The following is a 20889-nucleotide window of genomic DNA, read 5'->3' as shown; positions in this document are numbered from 1 at the left end:
GATTTCCACTTTTCAACTCTGTTCAGGGGCAGATGGCTTGTAGCCAATACTCATTTCAGGTGGACATTTATGTATTCCCGTCCTATTGAAGGAAATAAAATAAGCTTGGAAAAGCCTAGACTTATAGAGAGGTCATCACCAGTCGACAGGAGCCAGCCAGGAAAGCCCCTGGATCCCTCAGTTAAAAACATGTTTGTTTATATGGCACGTCTCAGGGCTGCTACCTTTCCAATGCCATTCAGGTCACGAAAGAGTCAGGCAGACTCGTTCACTTGAAACAGGAGGTGGTGAAACTCTGGGGTGATAAAAGAAAGCATAACAATAGTGGCAGTAATATAATACATTTAAAATTCTACATCTACCTGGAGGGCCTTTAATCAAGGATTTCAAAGCACTTTCCCAGATCTTGCCCATTCATCTTTACCACATCCCTGGGAAACAGCTGGCAGGTAGGTAGCAGAGCATTAAAATTAGGGTACTGTATCATTATCTTTGATACCAGCACTATCTGTTTAGACAGCATTTTCTCTGAAGGACTAAAGAGCTCCATACACATTGTATTATCTAATTCTCACTTATTCATACAACATCCCCCATATTTGCTGCCTTGCAGGTGATTTGGAAAGCTTTGGATCCACAGAAAAGCACAACTTTACTGCCTACTCCCTCCCTTCCCATTGCTGCATAATTCACAGGCACTTCCCAGTGCTGATCTGGCTGACCGTAAGCCACCAATACCATGGGCTGGACCACCTACCTTGTCTATCACCATGACACAAGCACCCTCAGCACACACATTCAGTTTTATGTCAGTGATACCAAAGGTGGTAGGAAGAACAAGTCATAAATTCCCTCAAATTCATTTGAGTCTAGTTTGTTGGGTTTTAAAACCTCACTTGTACGGCTATCAGATGGACTTCATGGTTATTATGAAGATACAGCATTGGGAATGGATCTGCAGGGTCCACCGATCATATAAACCCATGGTTGAGGCTAAGCTTCACGCACTGTCTCTGTCCACCTTGAAAGTGGGCATCACCTTTACAACTGGTTCAGGGGATTGCTTTGATTTGTAAGAACTTCTGTATTTCCCTTCCACTGAAGTCATCAGGCAAGTGACATTCTTCTGTTATATACTTATAGTACATGTTACTGTTGTAAAGAATCAATCTTGTAATTGTTTTCTTATTTGTCTTCTCCACTATCCTAATAAGCTCTCCAAGGGCAGGAGCTGCATTTGTTTTAATCACCCCTATATCTCCAGAGTTAAGCACACATCAGATGCTTAATAAAAGTATCTGTTGAATGAAGCTGGGCACAGTGGCTCACACCTGTAATCCCAGCATTTTGGAAGGTGAAGGCAGGTGGATCACTTGAGTTCAGGAGTTCGAGACCAGCCTGGCCGACATGGTGAAACCCTGTCTCTACTAAAAAATACAAAAAATTAGCCGGGAGTGGTGGCAGGCCCCTGTAGTCCCAGCTACTCGGGAGGCTGAGGCAGGAAAATGGTGTAAACCCAGAAGGCAGAGCGTGCAGTGAGCGAAGACTGAGCCACTGCACTCCAGCCTGGGCGACAGAGCAAGACTCCATCTCAAAAAAAAAAAAAAAAAAAAAAGAAAAATCAGCCAGGTGTGGTGGCACACGTCTGTAATCCCAGCTATTCAGGAAGGGGGACATGAGAATTGCTTGAACCAGGGAGGCAGAGGTTACCGTGAGCTGAGATGGTGCCACTGCACTCCAGTCTGGGCAACAGAGTGAGACTCCATCTAAAAAAAAAAAAAATCTATTGAATGAATGAGGGAACGAATAATGGCATTTATCACATTGAACATTCTCTGGCTTAGGGCTTCTAATCACACCCTTTCTGCACTGGTGTAAGTTCCATGTCTGGGCATCATAATGGACCCCACCCCCAAGCCATATCATCATGCACCCTGGGAAACGCAGCCTTGCCAACCCTTTCCCCTCATTTTCCTCAGTTCTTGAGACACATAGGTGCTGCTTAGATAGAAGCCTTATATTTGTCCCAGTCTCTTCCAATAATTTATTTGAGCTCTGGGCTCAGAATGTTTATATGTCCTGCTCAAAAAGCCCAGTGCTTCCAGCAAAATCTCTCACTTGCACCTGTCGCTGTGGTATGGCGAGAAAAACACATAAACTCTGGGGCCACAGAAACTTGAGTTAAAATCTTAGTTCTATTGCTTAGAGCTGTGTGACCTTGGCCAAATCTATTACCTCTTTGAGCTTTTGTTTCTTCAGCAGTTACCTGGAGATGATAACATTCACATTGGGTAGTCGTGCAGGTGACATGAGAAAGCACAGGCAGCAGGCTCAGTAAATGATGGTTCCCTTTCCTTCCCTTCTTTCCTTGACCCCTTCCTTTGACTTATCCTCCCTCCTGGCTGCCAGTTATCGTCTGGATGCCTCTAGCTGTCATCCCCTAGATTTTAGGCTCCATGCTGGAAGAGTTGAGACTCAGACTATATTTAGATGCCTTAGTGCTTTCATTTTTTTATACCACTGTGTTGCTATGGTGATAGTGGAGAGGGGAGGGGAAGGACAGCTTGAAAGGAAAGATGGAACTCAGTGGTGAAGATTGGTGGCCCTGGCTGTGGACTGTTCCTGGCTGGTACTCTCCAAGGAGATTTACCTGTGAATTCCATCAGGAGATGCAGCAAGGAGATAGGAGGAGGCACTGCTTAGTAAAGGCTCTTAGGAAAAGAGAAGATAAAGAGGACTGACTGTTGAAAACTGCTCACTCCACTGGCCCAGACACAGCCTTAACTCCAGGAACCTTCCTTAAGTGGCTTCTCTAGCAATTGAGTCAGGAGACAGCAAATGGGGTTGGGTGGAGAAATGACATCAGTTATGTTGGGAGTTTGGAAGATGTTCCGACCAGACTCCTTCACAGGAAGAAAGTTCCATCTTTATACCATGGCCCAGGATTGTCATGGATTCTGTTCATTAAAGAAACCAAAGTTGTACAAGGGCAGAAAAGAGGAGAAGTTCTTGTATTTGTGCACAGAGCTCTATTGCATTTTATTTGTGCACAGAGCTCCACTCACTGGATTTGAATGTAAGCATGGTAGGCTCCAAGCTGATGTAGAAACTTGCACTGTAGAATAATCCAGTGTTCCTAAAATGGTTACACATCATTTCACTGGGTCCTCAAAAATGGCCTGGTGAAGTGGGATTATCTTTACATGAGAAAATGACATAGATAGGTTGGCAACTTGCCCAATGTCACATAGCTGGTAAATGGCAGAGCAAAGAATTGAACTCAAGCCACCTGGACTCCAACTCTAATGTTCTTTCCAGTATACCAATGGGTACCAAAACCAATTATTTAAAGCTGAAGAAAATTTATGTGAAGATGAAAGCCTTTGGTGAAATAGAACCAAACAAAGAGGATATAAGCAGAGATGCTGAAGTTGAAGTGGAGACTCTCCCTTCGACAAAACCTCCTTCCACTTCACCTGCCAGAAAAGAGGGTCCTAGGCAGCACTCTGTAAGGCTAGTGGTTGAAGCACCCGTATTAGAAACATCTGGTATAACTGTAAAAGTGCCAATTACTAAGTCCCAGTCCCAGATTCTGATTTGTAGATCTGGGGTACTTTTCTTTGGACAAGCATCCAGGAAATCTGGATAAATACTAATTTAACTGGAGTTAAACAAACAATTCTTGACTCAGAAAACTGGGAGATGGAACAAAATTGCATCACCTATCTCTTTTTCCTATCTGATTCCTCAAGCTCATTTTTAGCAGCCTGAGGTCAGGCATGCCAAAATAATCAGGCTGGATTGTCTTGTGAAGTTTTCCAACTGCCCTCTGGGCCTCCATCAGTGGCTGGTCCCTGGGCTCTAGTCTATGTGGGTCATCAGGGTCCAGGTGAGGCCACAGCCATTGTTTGATCTTGGTGGGATCATCATTGTGCCTACCAGCAGATGCAAGGAGACTCTGGGTGAAGGGCAGGGAAGAAGGGTATCATATTCAAGAGCACAGGAGGGGATGTTTATCAGATGAAAAGTCCCAAAGGAGCATGCAAGACTGGGACTAAAAATATATTTATTGGCCAAAGCAGAAAGTTTGGGAAAATCTGCAGGGAAATGAATACTTGATTTCTCATTCATCAAAGGGTTGAAAGAACAGTATGGAAAATGAAGGAGATTCTGAAGGTGCTGTTGAAGGGAGAAGTCAGTGTAAGATTTTTAGTTCCCCTGAATTCTGAAGACCTTAGGATGCTCCCCTCACTTATAAATAACAGCTCCCTATGGGCAAACACTGTGTGTGACATACATTTAATCCTTCTCGTTGAATCCTTCTCAGAGCACTATTAAGTACTAGTAGCATTTCTATTTTGCCCATGAGGAATCTGAACCTATTAGAAGTCAGGTAACTTTGTCCAAGGTCATCCAGCTAGGAAGTGATAGAACGAGGATTTGATTCCAGTGGTCTGATTCCAAGACCCCTGCATACTTGTCCAAAACCGACTAACCCTAAATAGGTGTAAATAGCCCAATTAAATATCCATGATAAGATTTTTCTTAAAATATCAGATTATTCCAATTTTTTAAAATAATTTGTTGGGGGGTGACCCTACTAGGTGAAGCTTTTAGGTAATCCAGCACCAGGTAGGTGAAGGAACATCTGCAAGGGAGTTATATTCCCAATCTCCTTTGCTGCTTCCTGCTCTGGCAGGAGATTGCATTTGTTCAGTTGTTTTTACAAAGTCTTCTTAAAGCAAAATCTTGTTAAATCAACAATAACAACAACAACAAGGCAATATATTTATTATGTGAGCCCTGCATACGAGGCAGAGCTGAGATTCCATCTCCTGAAGAAACTTTCCCCATGACTCAGGCCCACAAGCCCTCTCCCTCTTCTGAACTTGGTCTCATTTCTAGTCTGTAGCTACCACGTGGCACCCAGCACACACAACTTCTGTCTTCTCTTACCTTGCCCTGTGAGCCCCATGGGGGTATAGCCGTGTCAGACACCTCTCTGTTTCTCCAATGCTTGGCCAAATGAGACTAGCTTAAGCTATCAAGCATTCCGCTGAACCAAAGGGAAAATGAAATTGAAGGAGGCCAAGGAATTATGGGCACAGAGGGAGGTGAGAATGGGTAGCCCAAATTCACCAGCCTTCTGTGTAATTTCAGTATTGATGGAAATGCTCTTGAATGCATTTCTTTATTCCCCATCTGTACCAATTCCCTTAGGTCATAATTAACTTTCATATCCCGGCACTTTGTCCTGGGGTCAAGGAAGGACAGGTAGGGACAGGAGGTAAACAGGGGCAGGAAGTAGACATGACCGAGTCACAACTCACAATCCGAGCTCATGGTCCAAAGGAAGGTGACCAATTCTGGTTTTAAAACCCTCCATAAGTTTAGGTTCCACATGATTAGTTTCTACTGTTCCATTTTGGAGACTGACCTAGCTCCTCTTCCCAGCATCTCCTTTAGATTCTGACAACATATGTAGAGTCATTGTTTTTCCAAGAATCCATGCCTCAAGCATGAAGCCTTCTGATGAGATTTATCATCTCTGGAGAGCTCTTTACAGTGGACGAAATGCTTCCCCATGCATGACCACTCAAGGGTTTCCCAACCACCCTGTAGGCTGGGCAGGGCAGTTATTAAGGATCTCACTTTATTGCTGAAATGAAATTATGGGGTTAGTTTTGGGGATATATTGGCTTATTTCCTCTCTCCCAAAGGAAAACAAAATCCTGTTGGGGATTCAGCTGCAAATGTCTTAAGTTTTAGAAGAAGAAGAGAAAGAGAGGAGAGTCCTTTTTTCTGGAGACAAAATTAACTCTAGCACGGGTCAGCAGACAATTGATCATATTTCCTATAACTTGTTGCCTACTACCAACTTCTAATCCCTGAAGGGTAGAGAGTCCCAATAATCCTTTGCATGTGCACTAGGCACTTCTGTTTACAGTTATTTCATTTTATTCTCTTAACAGCCCAGTGAAGTCTATGCAGTTATGCTCCCTTCCACTTCAGAGTTACAGGAATTGAGACCTAGTGGTATCCAAAAATCTGCCCAAGTTCACATAGATGGTAAATAGTACAGCTCAGCTTAGGCTCATGTCTTCAGAAAATGAGGTCAGGGATCTTTTTAATACTCTATTCCTCTCTGTCTTTGAGCATTACCCAATTCATACCTGGACATTCTGGAGGCAACAGAAGCAGTATCTGAAGATGGTCCATTTCCATGGATCAAGGGTATTACAACACATGAGAGAAGTTAAGAGTGAAGATCTTGTAGTCAGGTTAACCTATGTTTGAGCCATGACTGACCACTTATAGCTGAATAACATTGGGAAAAGCACCTTTTTAAGCCTCTAAATTCTCATGTGTAAAAGGATGATGGGATAATTAAGTGAGATGCCCTCTTGCAAATTACTTAGCAGAAATTGCTCAATATAAACTCATTGCTGTTGTGATTCTTGACAATGCTCCTGACATTAATCACTAAGTCTGTTTTAATGAAGGGGTCCTGCATAACATTATATCACCTTGGTTATTTTCCAAGATGGAGGTGGTATCTCACATGCTTAGACATCTTCTCTATTTCACCAACTTTCCTATTTGCTTTCCTAAAAGCAGCTATAATGTTGTTTCTTAAGCACACCCTCCATTAAGAGTAGTTTCAATGTCTGTTGTTGTCAACCTTCTAGGGCTTGAGGATATAAATCCTGTGAGTGGGTGGTTATCTTATCTTTTCACCCTGCTGGTCATTATTCAGCCAAGCCGAACACATTTCTTTCTTTTCATTTTTTTCCTCACACTCTGTCTAGTCAAGTTTCTAAAGAAGCAAACGTGTCATTGAAGCGATCAGACAGAACACTTAGCATTTTTCTCACACGCACACATTTTCAAAGTACTTTTCCATCTCTTTCCAATGCTCAATGTCTAGAGGGAATGTGGTGTTTTGGAGCATGGCATTAAGAGAGGGGAAAATTGAATGTTTTCTGGAATTGTTATATGCCTAATGGGGACTTGGAAAATATCCATTGAGAAAGAGGAGAAATGGAGTTGGGGTGAGAAATTAAGAAACTGTCTCAGCTCAGAAAACTGGATTTCAGGATCTGAAGAGCTCTAGGTCTCCAGATTCCTAGAATTCTATTTCCCAAATGGTATTTTGGACCATGGAGCAGTGGAGGTGTTAAGAATGTGATGAAAGAAGAAGACACTTGAGGAATAATGTTTATAAGGTGGATGATGGGAGGGAAGACATGGTTAGACAAACTGTGTAGTAGGGGAGGGATGGAAAAAGGTTTTTCTGGACCTCAGAAATTAAATTCCATTTACAAATGGCTATTGAGTTTCCAGGGGCAAAGTATGTGATAGGCATTAGGAGGTAAAGAAGTTAAAAAGATGAGTAAGACATTGTTCTTTATCTTAAGAGCTTCACATGAGATGGACAAATACTGAGAAAGAGAGACCCAGAATCCGTCAAGGCCAAATTCATAACCTACAGATTCTCTATCTGTGGAAATTTCTTCTGAGCACTGGTGTTGGGAGGGGGAATAGATTAGCACCCCATTTTTCATGCACAACAAAACAAAACACACCAACACACAAAACTGTATAGCAATAGTAATAATAATTATTATTTACTACTGATAAAACACATACAATCAGATTATGATTTCTTTCCTTCTATGCATTCTCCTTGGACTGTACTGGTATTGCCATGAAGGTGAAATATTGACCTGATTTCTCCTGGATAGCAATGTTTGCAGTTCAATCTGGTAACTACTTAATGTGATGCCCCAGGCCCTTTTCTTACCTTTAACCTGACCCACCTCCCCACCTGCAATGACCCACATTGACTGAATCCCTACAACATGCCCAGTCCCGTTTGGCACCTAGTAAATGTCAGGTATCATAATAAGATGCCAACGTTATGTAGAAATGAATAAAACAGTTTCGAGATTTCGCAGTCCAATGGGGAAAGCAGACATGTAAGCAGATATTTATACTGTAGTCTCTGATTTATGAAACTGGGAAGAGCCTCAAATACTTCAGTGTTCCAATATGTCCTATGCCACACGTTGTTTAATAAAATAACAGCTAATACTTACATGTCATTTAATATGCTCCAGGCACTACTATGTGTGGTTTATATGTATTAACTCATCAAATCTCCACAACACACCAGAGTAGGAACCATTATTACTCCTCTCTCAAAAATGATAAAAAAAACTGAGGCACAAGGAGGTTAAGTGACTGCTAATAAATGACAGAGTCAGAATGTGAACTGAGGAGGGCTAGCTCACAGTCCACGTCCTTAGCCACTATACTATACTGCCTTTCAAATGAGATAATAAAAATTGCTTTTCAATGAAATGGAGGGGATTGTGGCTTCTCTCGTCACCTCTGAGTCTCTCTCTGACTTCTTTATAGCCAGTATTTATTAAGTGTTCCTTATGTGCCAGATACTATGCTAAGTGCTTTCAACACATCTCATTTAGGTCTCATTCAACTTGATGAGGCAGGTACTAGCATTATCTTCATTTTACAGAGGAGGGACTCAGAATAAGAGAAATTCAGTAAAATCCAAAGTTGCACAGAGAAGCGAGATGAAACCAGGATTCCAGTCCAGCTTAGTTGGACTCCAAGCCCAAAGCCTTCCCTTGTTTAAAAAACATTATTTTCTTTGATTTCTTTTCTTTTCTTTTTTTCTTCTTTCTTTCTTTCTCTCCTTCCCTCCCTCCTTCCTTCCTTCTTTCCTTCCTTCCTTCCTTCCTTTCTTCCTTCCTCCTCTCCCTCTCTCCCTCCCTCCCTCCTTCTTTCCTTCCTTCCTTCCTTCCTTCCTTCCTTCCTTCCTTCCTTCCTTCCTTCTTTCTTTCTTTTTTTCTTTCTTTCTGAGATGGACTCTCACTCTGTTGCCCAGGCTGGACTGCAATGGCATGACCTCGCCTCACTGCAACCTCCACCTCCCAGGTTCAAGCAGTTCTCCGGCCTCAGCCTCCTGAGTAGCTGGGATTACAGGAGCCCGCCACCACACTCGGCTAATTTTTTATATTTTTTGGTAGAGACGGGGTTTCGCCATGTTGGCCAGGCTGGTCTTGAACTGATCTCAAGTGATCTGCCCCCCTCAGCCTCCCAAAGTGCTGGGATTATAGGCATGAGCCACTGCACCTGGCCAATTTCTTTCTTTTTTCCTAAGACAATGTTATAGCACCAAAGCCCCCATTTGACCTGAATATCTTCTTCCTCTGTCATGGGCTACTTTTGCTGGAATCTCAAGAATAATAGGATAAGTATCTCTAGTTCTCTCTGCCTAAGACCAGACATGCCAAGCCCTCTGCTTTAGGAATGTGTTTGCATCCACCTCTTGCTGAGATGAATCAGATTCCATAAACCACCCTCTACTACCCAGAGTCAATGCTGAGTTAGGTGTGCTGGAGGGAAACCGATGGGGCTTTCAGCAGAGGAGTCCTATGAAGTTCCAAAGGCCCTGATCGACTGGAAGCAGGCTGCTGCTGATGTCAGCTTTCATAGGTACCACTATCCAAAGCCTTATGATTATCCAAGAAACGAAATATTCTCAGGAATCTCTAGCCATCTGACATAGTTTTAAAATTGCTACAATTGCCCAAAGGGAAAAATAATTCAGAATCATTCTTATCTCCAGATGTCCTTGTCAAAGTCCAGGCTAGCATATCTTTAGGATAACCATCATAAAAACAAGAAAATAAAAAGCATTTAATGTGAAGAATAAGAACAGGCAGACACAGGCTGATGGCGCTCTGAAGGAGCACTGCCCTCCTAAGGAAGCGCTTAGGCTGCTGGGCAACTTCCGTTTATCTCCTCAAACTTCCTGGAATATTGGCCGCTGACATACCTTATCTATTTATTGATGGCCCAGAAGCCATATCAAGACTATCTATCGATGGCTACCAGGACTTGTGTCCAGCAGGTTCAAACACTTGCCATTTGATCTCATTTATCTGTACTTTTTTTTTCTTAATGTTCTGCCATAAAAAAAGTTAAAAGCGATAGTCTCCCCTTTTTCCTGTCTTAAGCAGTTACTCTCCATCAAATATTCAAATTCGTTTTCTGAATGTACAGAAAAATCATTTGAGCTGTCATTCACAATTTTAGCTCTTAGGTAAATCAAACAAATTGGAAGCAATTGCTGTAAGAGCTATACAGGCAAACAAATTCAGTTCCATCTCTCATATGTTTCTGCTTCATGGAATTTGAGCTCCACGTATCATCCATCATTTCTACTTTATAAAAGACGTGCATGGACCACAACTTTGCAGCCCATGTTAAATAGGAAATTAACTAACAAGTTCTCTAAATATTCATGGTGCATCTACATATGCAAGAAAATGTGCTACAAATTGACAAGGTATAAATCGGATTCTCTGTCCACCAAGAGACTGCAATATATGTGCATAATAGGTAATATTTCATAGTTATAGAACAGGTGCTACAGGAAGTGTGTAATAAATGGAGAGAATGTTCACTTGGTAGGTATTAAAGGATTCTTGAAAGGGCTGGTCATTGGATGGAGCAGGTCATTGAGAATACATAAGATTCAGGTAAGTGAGGTGTGGAGATTGGGAAAAGAAGATTATGAACACTGAGGCACTGAAACAAGAAAATATGAAGTGCATTTAGCAGACAACGGGTAGGCCCATGTGGCCAGAGCAGAAGGGTTGTGGGAGCAAGTAAGGAGATATAGTATGCTCTGATAACTAACAAAGCCCCTTTTCTAAATAGGAGTCCCTTGAGAATAGAATTCATCTAGGTAGGTTTTCTGGGGAAGCCAGTGCCCACCAGTCTCCTGTGGATACTGTGTTTTCTTTCTTAAAGATTGCTTTAGAAGCAAATCCCTGAGAGCTGTGTCAGCTAGGATAACTCTCTCTGCTACTCTCAGGTAATGGCTCCTTCCCCATTAGGCTATCAACCTTTCTCCTGCTGCTTCTGACGCCTGAGTCACTGGGCTCAACATTGAAGACTTTGGTACCTGGCTCATAGGCTTCCTGCCAGCATCCTGGCTGACTTTAGTGGCCCAAGATAACTTATTAGAAATCCTTGGCCCTCAGTCCCTTGACTTTTTCCCTTTTAATAGCCTCAACCTTTACTTTACCCATCCACTCTCAAGTCTATACCCTGAGCATTATCATCACCTAGAACTACTCCTCATCAGAGAAATCAAATTCAAACATTCCATAGCTGAACTTCTTATTTTCTTTACCAAAGCTTCTTCTCCTCCTTTAACCCCCATGTCAGTGGATGGTACCACTATCCATTCTTGACTGCATTCTGGCTTCCTCTCCAGACTACCCCCATTTCCAATCAGGCACCAGATCCTGTTGTTTTTGCCTACTTCTACCTCATGCATACATTTTCTTTTTTTCATTCCCTGCTAAAACTCTCATATATTGGCCACCATCACCTCTGGCCTGGATTCTAGTAACAGTCTCCTAACTCATATTCCTGACGTGATTTGTACCCACTCAACTTCATTCACCCAATACAGCTGAAGTCATCTGTTCAAGTGGCAAACCTCACTATGCTCTTCCTTCCCTCCAAATTTTGAATGGCACTCCTCTGTCCCCCACCCTTCTTAGCATGCTGAAAGAGGCCTTTTTCTAGAATGCTGTTACTTGTTCTCTTCCTTGCCCAGTTCCACACATCTCCGGATCTCAGACACCATCTTCTCTGAGATGCTTTTCCCAACCTCCTTAGGCTGGTTTGGGGAGCCTTCCACAGCTGGTGTTTGCCTTTGGGGTGGCACTTAATATACTAAATACTCAATTGAAATTACTTGTTTATAAGACCACCTCCAGCACAAAGAACAGTTTCTAAACCATAACAAGAGCTCATAAATGCTTATGAAATGAATGAAAAGAGATACAAGCGAGAAACACTTTGAATATAGGAAGGGGAAGTAAGACGAAGTAAAAGATAAATTTAAGATTTGCTACTGGTGAAAGAGGTGGGGAATGTGGAGCAATGCGCAGAGGAGGAACTTTCAGAAGAGAAGGAGCAGGGTTTGAAAATGACACTTTCAAGTTGGGAATGCTGACTTGGAGAATGAGTAGATATGAGGGAACAGAGCCAGGAAACACAGATTTGAGACTTAGACACAAAGAAGATATATTTTTATCCATCTGTGTAGATGATGTGTTTAATACATATTGTGTGGCTTCATCACACCATTGAGCCATTGTGACTTCCATTTGCTGTTTTCATACAATATGATGCTTGTTTATTAATTGGCTTCTACTGATTTTCCCCCAAAAGATAATTTCTTTGATCAACACATTGGCTGACTATTGATTACATTTCTATTTATTTATAGAGAGAGGATCAGAGGACCAAGATTTGTATACGCAGGAAATTTTACCAATTATACAGGTAATTCAAGTATAAACGAGAGAGTTTTTTCTTAATGTTTGAAATAATTATTTTCATTGTTTCTGATTTTGAAGATCTGCAGGGATGTTTTTCTCTTACAACTACCCTTTCTGTCTCTTTTTTGAACATACTTTCCTAACTGCAGCTGTTAATTTCCTCATCACACAATCAAGCCATTGTGACTTTTGTTTGCTGTTTTTATGCAGCCTGATGCTTGTTTTTCAATTGCCTTCTACTATTTTCCCCGAAAGATAATTTCTTTGATCAACACATTGGCTGACCATAGATTTATACATGTTTTACCAGAAATATTCTTGCTTGCTCTCCCTCCTTCCTCCTCCAAGTTGATTTCCCATTAAGGAATACTGTATTATGAATTTTCTTCTCTTCCCTTCCAAGTGAATAATTATTAGTACTTAAACTATCACATCATATGTGCATGTCCTCCTGCCTACCAATTAATTTCAGAAACTCAGTGCCCTTTAACAGATAAAAGAACGGTGCATTGGTACTTCACAGGGGTCACGTTTTACCCCTAGGATCCCAAATCAGTCCACATTTTCCTAACCGTGGTATACAGGTTTGATTTAGTAAAGTCACAATTATCTTTCAGAGTTGAAATATAAACACAAAGCTTCATGAATCTAATCATATTCATTCCTGCCACAGGAAGAACTTTTGGTCTTTTGGAAAAACTTGTATATAGTGGTTCTTATTCCAAGTAAATTAAATATATGGAATTCCTGACTCTTATAGAAGTATTACAATATTTCCTTGATGAATTTGTGTAGCTGGAAGCAGACCTGCCATGAAAAGTGAAACTGCATCCCACTTGTCTGAGCAGCCCTGGTCAAATGTGTAAATCTCTAAGTGTAGCAAAACCTCCCTTTGCTCTAGGAAGTAGTTCTTAGCCTTTTGGGGGATCACAAACTGCTTCGATGATTCAGATGCTTCTTACCAGAAAAATGCACATACTCACACACAATGTTTTGTATATAATTTCAGGGAGTTCAAAGATCTTTGAAAATCTAGCCATCAATCCTCTAAAGGTCCATGGAATGCCAGTTGACAACCCCTGGACTAAGAGCTAAAGATCAATTGTTGATGGATGAGGAATTTCATAAACCTCAGAATGTGAAGAAAACAGCTGCAATGAAAATGTGCACTGCTGGGCAGCAGCTACAACTCACAGCAGGAGATGCGCGGCTTGTGTATAGTCAAGCCCAGCATGGCATTGAGTGGGCTGCCATCTTCCTTTCTGCAGGACATCATGTATTCTACTCATTCTATTATGCGATTTAATTTTATGGCAGCAGAGCTCTGATTTTATAATGGAAGTCAACACAAAATAGCTCCTTTTTTTATAACAAAAATTTGTCTTACAATCATTTCAGCTAAAACAAACTCGGTTTTTAGCAGGAGGGAGGATGGGGGAGGAGGAAGCTCCTGAGGTAAAAGAGCTGCTCACTTTGCCTCTTCTCCCTTCCTTCCTACAAACCCTGGCTCTTCACTTTCTTTAATATCTTATACTCCCTTGACTCCTACTCTCTTTTATTAGGTCTCATTTCATTTTCTTGAAGCTGGTACTTGAATATCTTATATCAGTTTCAATATTTCGATGTCTACTATTGATCTCATTTCACATTGCTTTGCAGATATCTGGTTTCAGAGCCATGCACCCTTCCCTTGAATCCTAACAGGGAAGCTTGGTGCTTTTGATCATTTGGATCACCATCTCTTATGTTCTATTTTAACTTGAGGCAACGTAATCTCCCTCCTTCAATACTTACTTCAAACTTAGCTGATCTTTGATTTTTCGAAGTCATGTTTAGAAGTGTGACCTGCAGGATATGCCAGCCTGATAACCACAAATTACAGACTGGACTATTTTGCTGATCTCACCATCATCCTCACAATTGCATTTATTACAATTTTAAATGTACGTGAAAGCTCATTAGTTACTGAGACAATTTGAGATTTTTCTCTCCCTTTCCCCAAATCCTCTAAAACACCATTGTGCTGTGGATATACAGTTCTCAAGCCAACATTTCTCACCATGTTACTTCCTATCCAACCTTCACAGACTGTATACTTTGTTTTTCTTTGATTCTATTCTAAAGAAATCCTTGTAGGGTTCTTGAGATCCTAACTCCACATGATTTTCAAAGGACTTTGATTTTTCTGTCCTTAACATCAGGACTTTATCACCTTCCTTCGTGTCCCTTGGCCTCCAACACTACTGAGCTACTTACCCTTTCCAGGTGCTCATATTCTTCTGCATTTTTGCGTATGTGATTGTTTCTGTCTGGGATGCACTTCCTCCCTTGTACACCTCATGACTCCCAGTCATTCTTTGAGGGTGTGCTCAAGTTTCCCTCAGCTCTCCTGGAATGCTTTCCTGATGCCCCTCCTCACTTCAATCCAGACCCACATGGGTCGCCGCCCTGCCCCTGTCATGCCTCTCGGGGCTCTTGTGTTGCAGAGCTGGCAGCTCTGCTTTGTAGCGTTGATTACTTGTCCGTGTCCACACCTCCCTCTAGACCAAAAGCTCCTTGAGGTCTGAGTATTATCACCTAGAGTGTCAACCTCCTTCCCACACCCCTGGTTTGGGGTACATTCATGCCTCTAACCCTAACCACGTTGCTCACATGGGAGTGGCTATCTTTTTACATAGACTCTCTCTCCCACAGAATGAATGGCCTAAATGTTCTTTGACAATCCATTTCCAACATTTAAACTGAAGTTGTGGGCCTGAGGGCTGCCTTTAGTTATGTCTCCAGCCCAGTGGAGGGAACCAGTTTGAGAGAAAAAAGACGGCCTAAAAGAAAAAATAAAGAATTCTGGAGACATTTAAATTCCTGGTTTTCATCATTCCTGGGACTTTCTTTCTCATGCTTTGCTTATGCAAGCCAAAAAAATCCCAATTTCTCCAAAGTGAATTCAAGCTGGGTTTCTGCCCTTTGCAACCAAAGAATCCTCTGAAATAATATGGACCATCTTATTCATGTCTCTACCTTCAATAGCTGACTCAGGTTTTGGCATTTAATATGGGCTTCAGAAACATTGGCATTGTTAGTTCAAAGCCTGAAATTGTATTTGTTGTAATGTGGAATCAGGAATTGAGGTGGGAGTAAGCACATGTCGTACTGTGACAGATGTACAAGGCTTACACCTTAGAGCTGTATAGTGAAGTACTAACTCCACACATTCTGAGCATCTTTTTGGGTCTGAGTTTATTCTGTTGGTATTTGGCCTACCATGCTGCAGAAGTATTGGCTGTTTCTTATCTAACAGAGAATGATTAGCTCTCCTAGGGTGTAGCCCTGAAAGACAAAATGAGGGAGAGCATAGCATGCATACTCGTTAGATGACTTGGTTGCCCAGTTGTCTTTCTGTTTGCATGGTGCACAGGGTATTGGGTATGGGAGACAGAACAGCTGCGATGGACACTGTTCACCAGCTGGGTGGTCCTGGGAAGGCAGCTTCACTTCTCTGGGCCCTTTTTTCCCTCCATTTGCCAAGTGGAGAGAGTAACACCTGTCTCACATACCTCACAGGACTATTGAGGGGATGAGATGACACATACGGCAATGCTTTGTTGTTTTCAAATCCTTTTTCGGAGAGTCATGTCTGGCCCTTTTCTAAACACAGAGGGCACTGCACGGCTGATGGGCCGGCTTTGATAAACACATGGCCCAAGAAGGGGTCACTGCTTCAAGAACTGGCCTCACGCACCTTTGTCAAGGAGCTGGGGTGAGCCTTCCCAACTCTGACATCTGCTTTCTGTCTTTTCTGTCCTCTTAACTCAATTGTCAAACAAAGCTTCTGGACACTTCCCATTCTGCCACTGCTCAGAAAGCCTCTCTGCTCAGCCTTTGGTTATGAAAATGGAGCCTGAGTCCCCTGCCTACCTGCCCCATTTGGGTGAAACACACCCTCTGGTACCTGCCCCAGCTCATGAGTTGGGCTGAACCTCAATGAAACCCGACAGGCTGCTCCCTCACAGGCTCCCACTAGTTTGTGCAGTGTCCAGGATGTTTCCGTTGAACACAAGTAACTCTGCATAAGACCCAGTGTTGACTGCTAGCCGGACGGCGTGGGCCAGCATGGGAAAGTGGCCAGGGGAGCCCCATCTAGTTCTGACTCTGTTTCCTTCCTTGCTGACCTTTGCATAAGTAGCTTCCAGCAGCTTCCTAGTCTGCTAGACTGGAAAGGACACCTCTGACATCTCTGACACCCAGTCCGTGGCCTCCCCTCCAATGGGAGGCAGTGGTAGAAAGATGGAGGCTTTGGAGATGGATTCAAATCCCAGTGCTACAGCCACCTACCTGTGGGAACTAGCACACAGAACACAACATTGCTGAGTCAGACTCTCGGCCTGCGAAATGTGGATAATAAAGCTTGCATAACACTGCAACGATGGCTGATGGTTGGGTAGCTGCCTGGTATATAACAGGTGCTCCATAAATATCAGTTTCCTTTCCCATCCTTCAATTATAAAACCAACAGTTCCCATCATTACAACGTCTTACATTTCTGGAAGAAACTTGCATGCACAATCTGATTCCACAAATGAAAATATTTCAAAAAGAAATCTTGGAGGAAGAAATACATTTCCTTATCTCCCCAACCTGCTGAGACCCAAATTCTGGGTTCTGCATTCTCTTAGCAACAAGAGGGAACACAGCATGAGCTATACTCCTTCCCAGCCTGGGGACATTGAGGGAGGAGTGGGGTTCAGTTTGTCAGCCTGCTCAGGATGAAGACAGAATGTCCCCGCTGCTGTTGGTGGGGAGGAGGTGCCTCCAGAGCTCTGGGCTGGGTACAGCTCAGCAGAGCCCTCGGGGCTGAGGATGTGTGTCAGCAGCAAAAATAATTCCATCTGCTGGGGCTGCTTATGTTTTCAAAGCACTTTCTCATCTTTTATCTGTTTTTCCCCATACAGTATCCATGTGAAATGGGTATCATCGTTCCCATCTGACAGATGAGGAAATGAAGCAGAGAGCAGCAGTATTGCAAGTGGCTAAAGCACAGGCACTTAGGAATCAGACACAGAGCTGTGTCCATATTCTGACTCAGGTGCATAACCTTGAATTAGCTGCTTATCCTCTGAGCCTCCATTTGCTTATCTGAAGTATGGATCGGCAAGTGCTCACCTCATAGAGACGTTGTGAGGTTTATGAGGGCTTGTCACATGGTAAAAAGAACGCAGGTTTTGGAGATGAGTATTCGAATCCAGGTGTTCTAAGTGTTGGCTGTACCCATTGACAGATTAGCAAAGAGTTTTCTTCCATAACTTCACTTTGGTTGCTTCTGTCCTGGGGCTGTTGACCTGAGACTATTCTAAGAGGGCCCCAGGACCCCCCGGCCAGCCAGTGCTCTGAGTGGGCTCTGAGACAAAGTAGAGAAACCTCATTTCCTGTAGAAATCAGACGCCACATCCAGTGACCTAGCATTGACCCAAAGGCCAGAGATCTGGACCCCAGCCAGGTTCCTTCTGTGCCTCAGTTTTTCCATCTGTGAAAAGCACACAACTTACTTATGCTTTGAGCTTTTGTATTGTCACTTGGACCATGACAGCAGCTTCCTTCCCGGCCTCCTTGCTGCCCATAGGCCTGGCAGTGGCATCTTTACTCCATTTCCCTGCCCTTTGGCTGAATCCTTGACCCAAGCTTTCTTCCTGGAATGTGGAGTTTTAAGGATACTATGGTTGCCTGAAACAACGATATGTAAACTTGGGAGGGTGGATCCTGATTTTTCTATATGTATGATGCAGCGATGAAAAATCGTCTGAAGAGAGAGGGAAATGAGACAGAGGTGCAGAAAGAAGCAAGTAAGAAACAGTTTGGTTCCAGGGAAAAAGACGGGAAGTTACCGGCAACTTCCCAGTTCTTGTTTTCAGCACCTGTTAAGGCCTGTTTGCCCTTCTGTGAGTTCTACAAATACTCATATATCGTCTTTTTTTTTCTTTGACGTGGAATCTCACTCTGTCACCCAGGCTAGAGTGCAGTGGCGCGATCTCAGCTTACTGCAACTTCCACTTCCCGGGTTCAAGCAGTTCTCCTGCCTCAGCCTCCCAAGTAGCTGGGACTACAGGTGTGTGCCACTACGCCCAGCTAATTTTTGTATTTTTAATAGAGACGGGGTTTCACCATGTTGGTCAGGCTGGTCTTGAACTTGTGACCTCAGGTGATCTACCTGCTTTGGGCTCCCAAAATGTTAGGATTATAGGTGTGAGCCACCATGCCTGACCCCCATATATCTTATACATTCAACTTTATAGATATATAAAAGGTGCCTTTACTGGGTTCCTGCTTCTTATAACCAAAACAGAGTGACAAGCATGCACTTCCTACCCTGCCTTTGGATGGGTTACATGGTCACTGGTTGTTCCTAGTCATGTCCAATTGTCACAGCACCCAGGTAAGTCCTTGGACTGAAAAGGGTGTCACTGAACACAAATTGTTGACAATGAACAAGATGAATGTAACTCTAGGACAGGTGACCACTGCTTTACTGTGCAAGATTTCAGCTGATCTATCTCAACCTTTTCCCTGGATGTTTTCAAGTCAGAGGCAATATAGATTGGTAATTAAGAGCACAGGTCCGAGAATCAGACTGCCCAGTTTCACATCACAGCTCCACCCACTTACTAGTTATGTGACCTTGAGCAAATTCCTCTATCACTCCACACCTCAGTTTACTCATGTATCAAATGGGGGTATTTACAGTATTCAGCTCACATGGATATTGTAAAGAATAATAAACAAATCCTCAATTCATGCCCCTCTTCATTCTCTTGTCCTCAACAGAACAGAGAATGCATTTAGAGGAGAGGCTGTGGTAGGTGGGGCTTCCAGTGGATTCTGGTTTCATCTTTTCCACTTTGGTCTTTTGTGGGATGAGGAGGGAAGCTGGAAACGTCAGAGAAAACCGAGGCCTTGAAGAGGGGCAGGTCAACAAGCAGATAGATAGTCAAAGATCAACAAAGAGTCTTGTGAGTAAAGAAGGGGACCAACCTGCCAAGCCAAGTGAGGCCCTCGTAGCCATCTTTCTGTGAGGTAACTGCATAGAAATGTGGGGAATTAAATGTCCTGAGGAAAGAGCTGCCGGACTGTGGGCTGGTGGCTGGAAAGGCTCCTGCTGCCTGGCAGTGTGTGGCAGGACACAGTTCTGCAAGAAATGTTGTGGGGACCATGGGCCAAGGGAGACATGGCAATCAATACAAACTAACTGGGAATATGGGTAGAATGGCAATGCAAGAGAGTCAGAATGAAACTTGTGAAAATCTTGATCGTAAAGATTTTTATGATACCACCCTCAGAAAAGCTTTTTTCTTAAAAAAAAAAAAAAAGCCACCTCTTTGAAGATGAATGAAATCCCAGCAGCACATCTGCAGACTACTTTCAGCTCAACAATACAAAGTTACTATAAATGGTTCTGTGTACAGAACGTCATTTAAAATATATGACAGGCCAACAACAAGTTACCAATCTAGGACTGCAGATTCTCAAATCTGGTTGTCTGGGTACAAAACCTGGCTCCACCACTAATTAGCTAGAGGACCTCAAATGAGTTTCCCAACTTCTCTGTGCCTCAGTTTCCTTATTTGTACAATGGAGACTGTTTAAGTGTCTAGTCCATAGAATTAGGGAAAATGAGTTAACACATATAGAATGCCTAAAACACCATGTGGCACAGTAAAGGTTCAATAAACATTAGCTGTGACATCTGCCTATGTTTTTTTTTTTTTGTAAATCTCTTTGTCTTATAATACAAGAACACACAAACATGCACACACACACTCCAACAGTCTAATGCAAACAACCACTCCAGCCTAAAGAGCTCTTTAAAGTACAGGGGCAGGTGAGGGCATAGTCTGGCTGAAAAGCACAAGCAAGAGTTCTCAGAACCTCAGCGGCCAAGGGTGCACTTGGCATCAGATTCCAGCACCAATCACATGGTAGGTGTGCCATCTCTGACCCCCTAGATCCCGTTTTTGAACATAAACTTCCAATGTGTTAGCATTGTCCTCTCTTTCCTGCTATTGCTCTGTCTTCTTCTCTGCTACTATCCTGGCTGCCCCATCAGGTCTGTGGGAGGGGAAATCTGTGAGCAGCAACATCAATCACACTCCCTAGCGTAAGTGACACCCTGGCTGGGCCAACTGAGCTCATGAAAAAGGAGATCAGAGGTTTCCCTGACATGTGACCAGGACAGGTGTTATGGCAAGTGCCCATGGGCTTCCAGTGGGAAGAGCTAACCAGGGAACACCAGCCCCATACACCCAAAAGAGGTGCTCCATCCTTCCTCCAATTCCATAAAGCCCTTTTCTTTAGAGGTTTTCCTCCACTTTCACTTAAAAAAAAAAAATAACCCCTTTGCCTGTACAGTCCCCTGTCCCTACCCCCAATCTCTATCTCATTACGCAACTGCATGGGCTAAAAATACTTCTGGCAGCCGTGATCAAACCCAAACTGAGCAAGACGCAGA

At 42.9% G+C, this 20889-nt stretch overlaps 1 protein-coding gene across 4 annotated transcripts in view; it reads right to left on the bottom strand.

Annotated features, from left to right (window-relative positions):
* Positions 1-20889, bottom strand: part of SLC8A3 (solute carrier family 8 (sodium/calcium exchanger), member 3) — a 141917-nt gene that overhangs the window by 33714 nt on the left and 87314 nt on the right. For 2 of the 4 annotated variants that reach the window (XM_011949654.1, XM_011949655.1), the window contains exon 1: positions 2236-2488. The exons of the other annotated variants lie outside the window; for them this stretch is intronic. The gene's annotated coding sequence lies outside the window, so the exon portion shown is untranslated. Of the gene's footprint in view, positions 1-2235; positions 2489-20889 lie in introns of those variants that run through there. 4 annotated transcript variants of the gene reach the window in all.

Source organism: Colobus angolensis, unplaced genomic scaffold (assembly GCF_000951035.1).
Source record: "Colobus angolensis palliatus isolate OR3802 unplaced genomic scaffold, Cang.pa_1.0 Scaffold3, whole genome shotgun sequence".
NCBI classification, from domain to species: Eukaryota; Metazoa; Chordata; class Mammalia; order Primates; family Cercopithecidae; genus Colobus; species Colobus angolensis.
The sequence above is the reverse complement of the archived record's forward strand: the minus strand, read 5'-3'. Positions and strand labels throughout refer to the sequence as shown.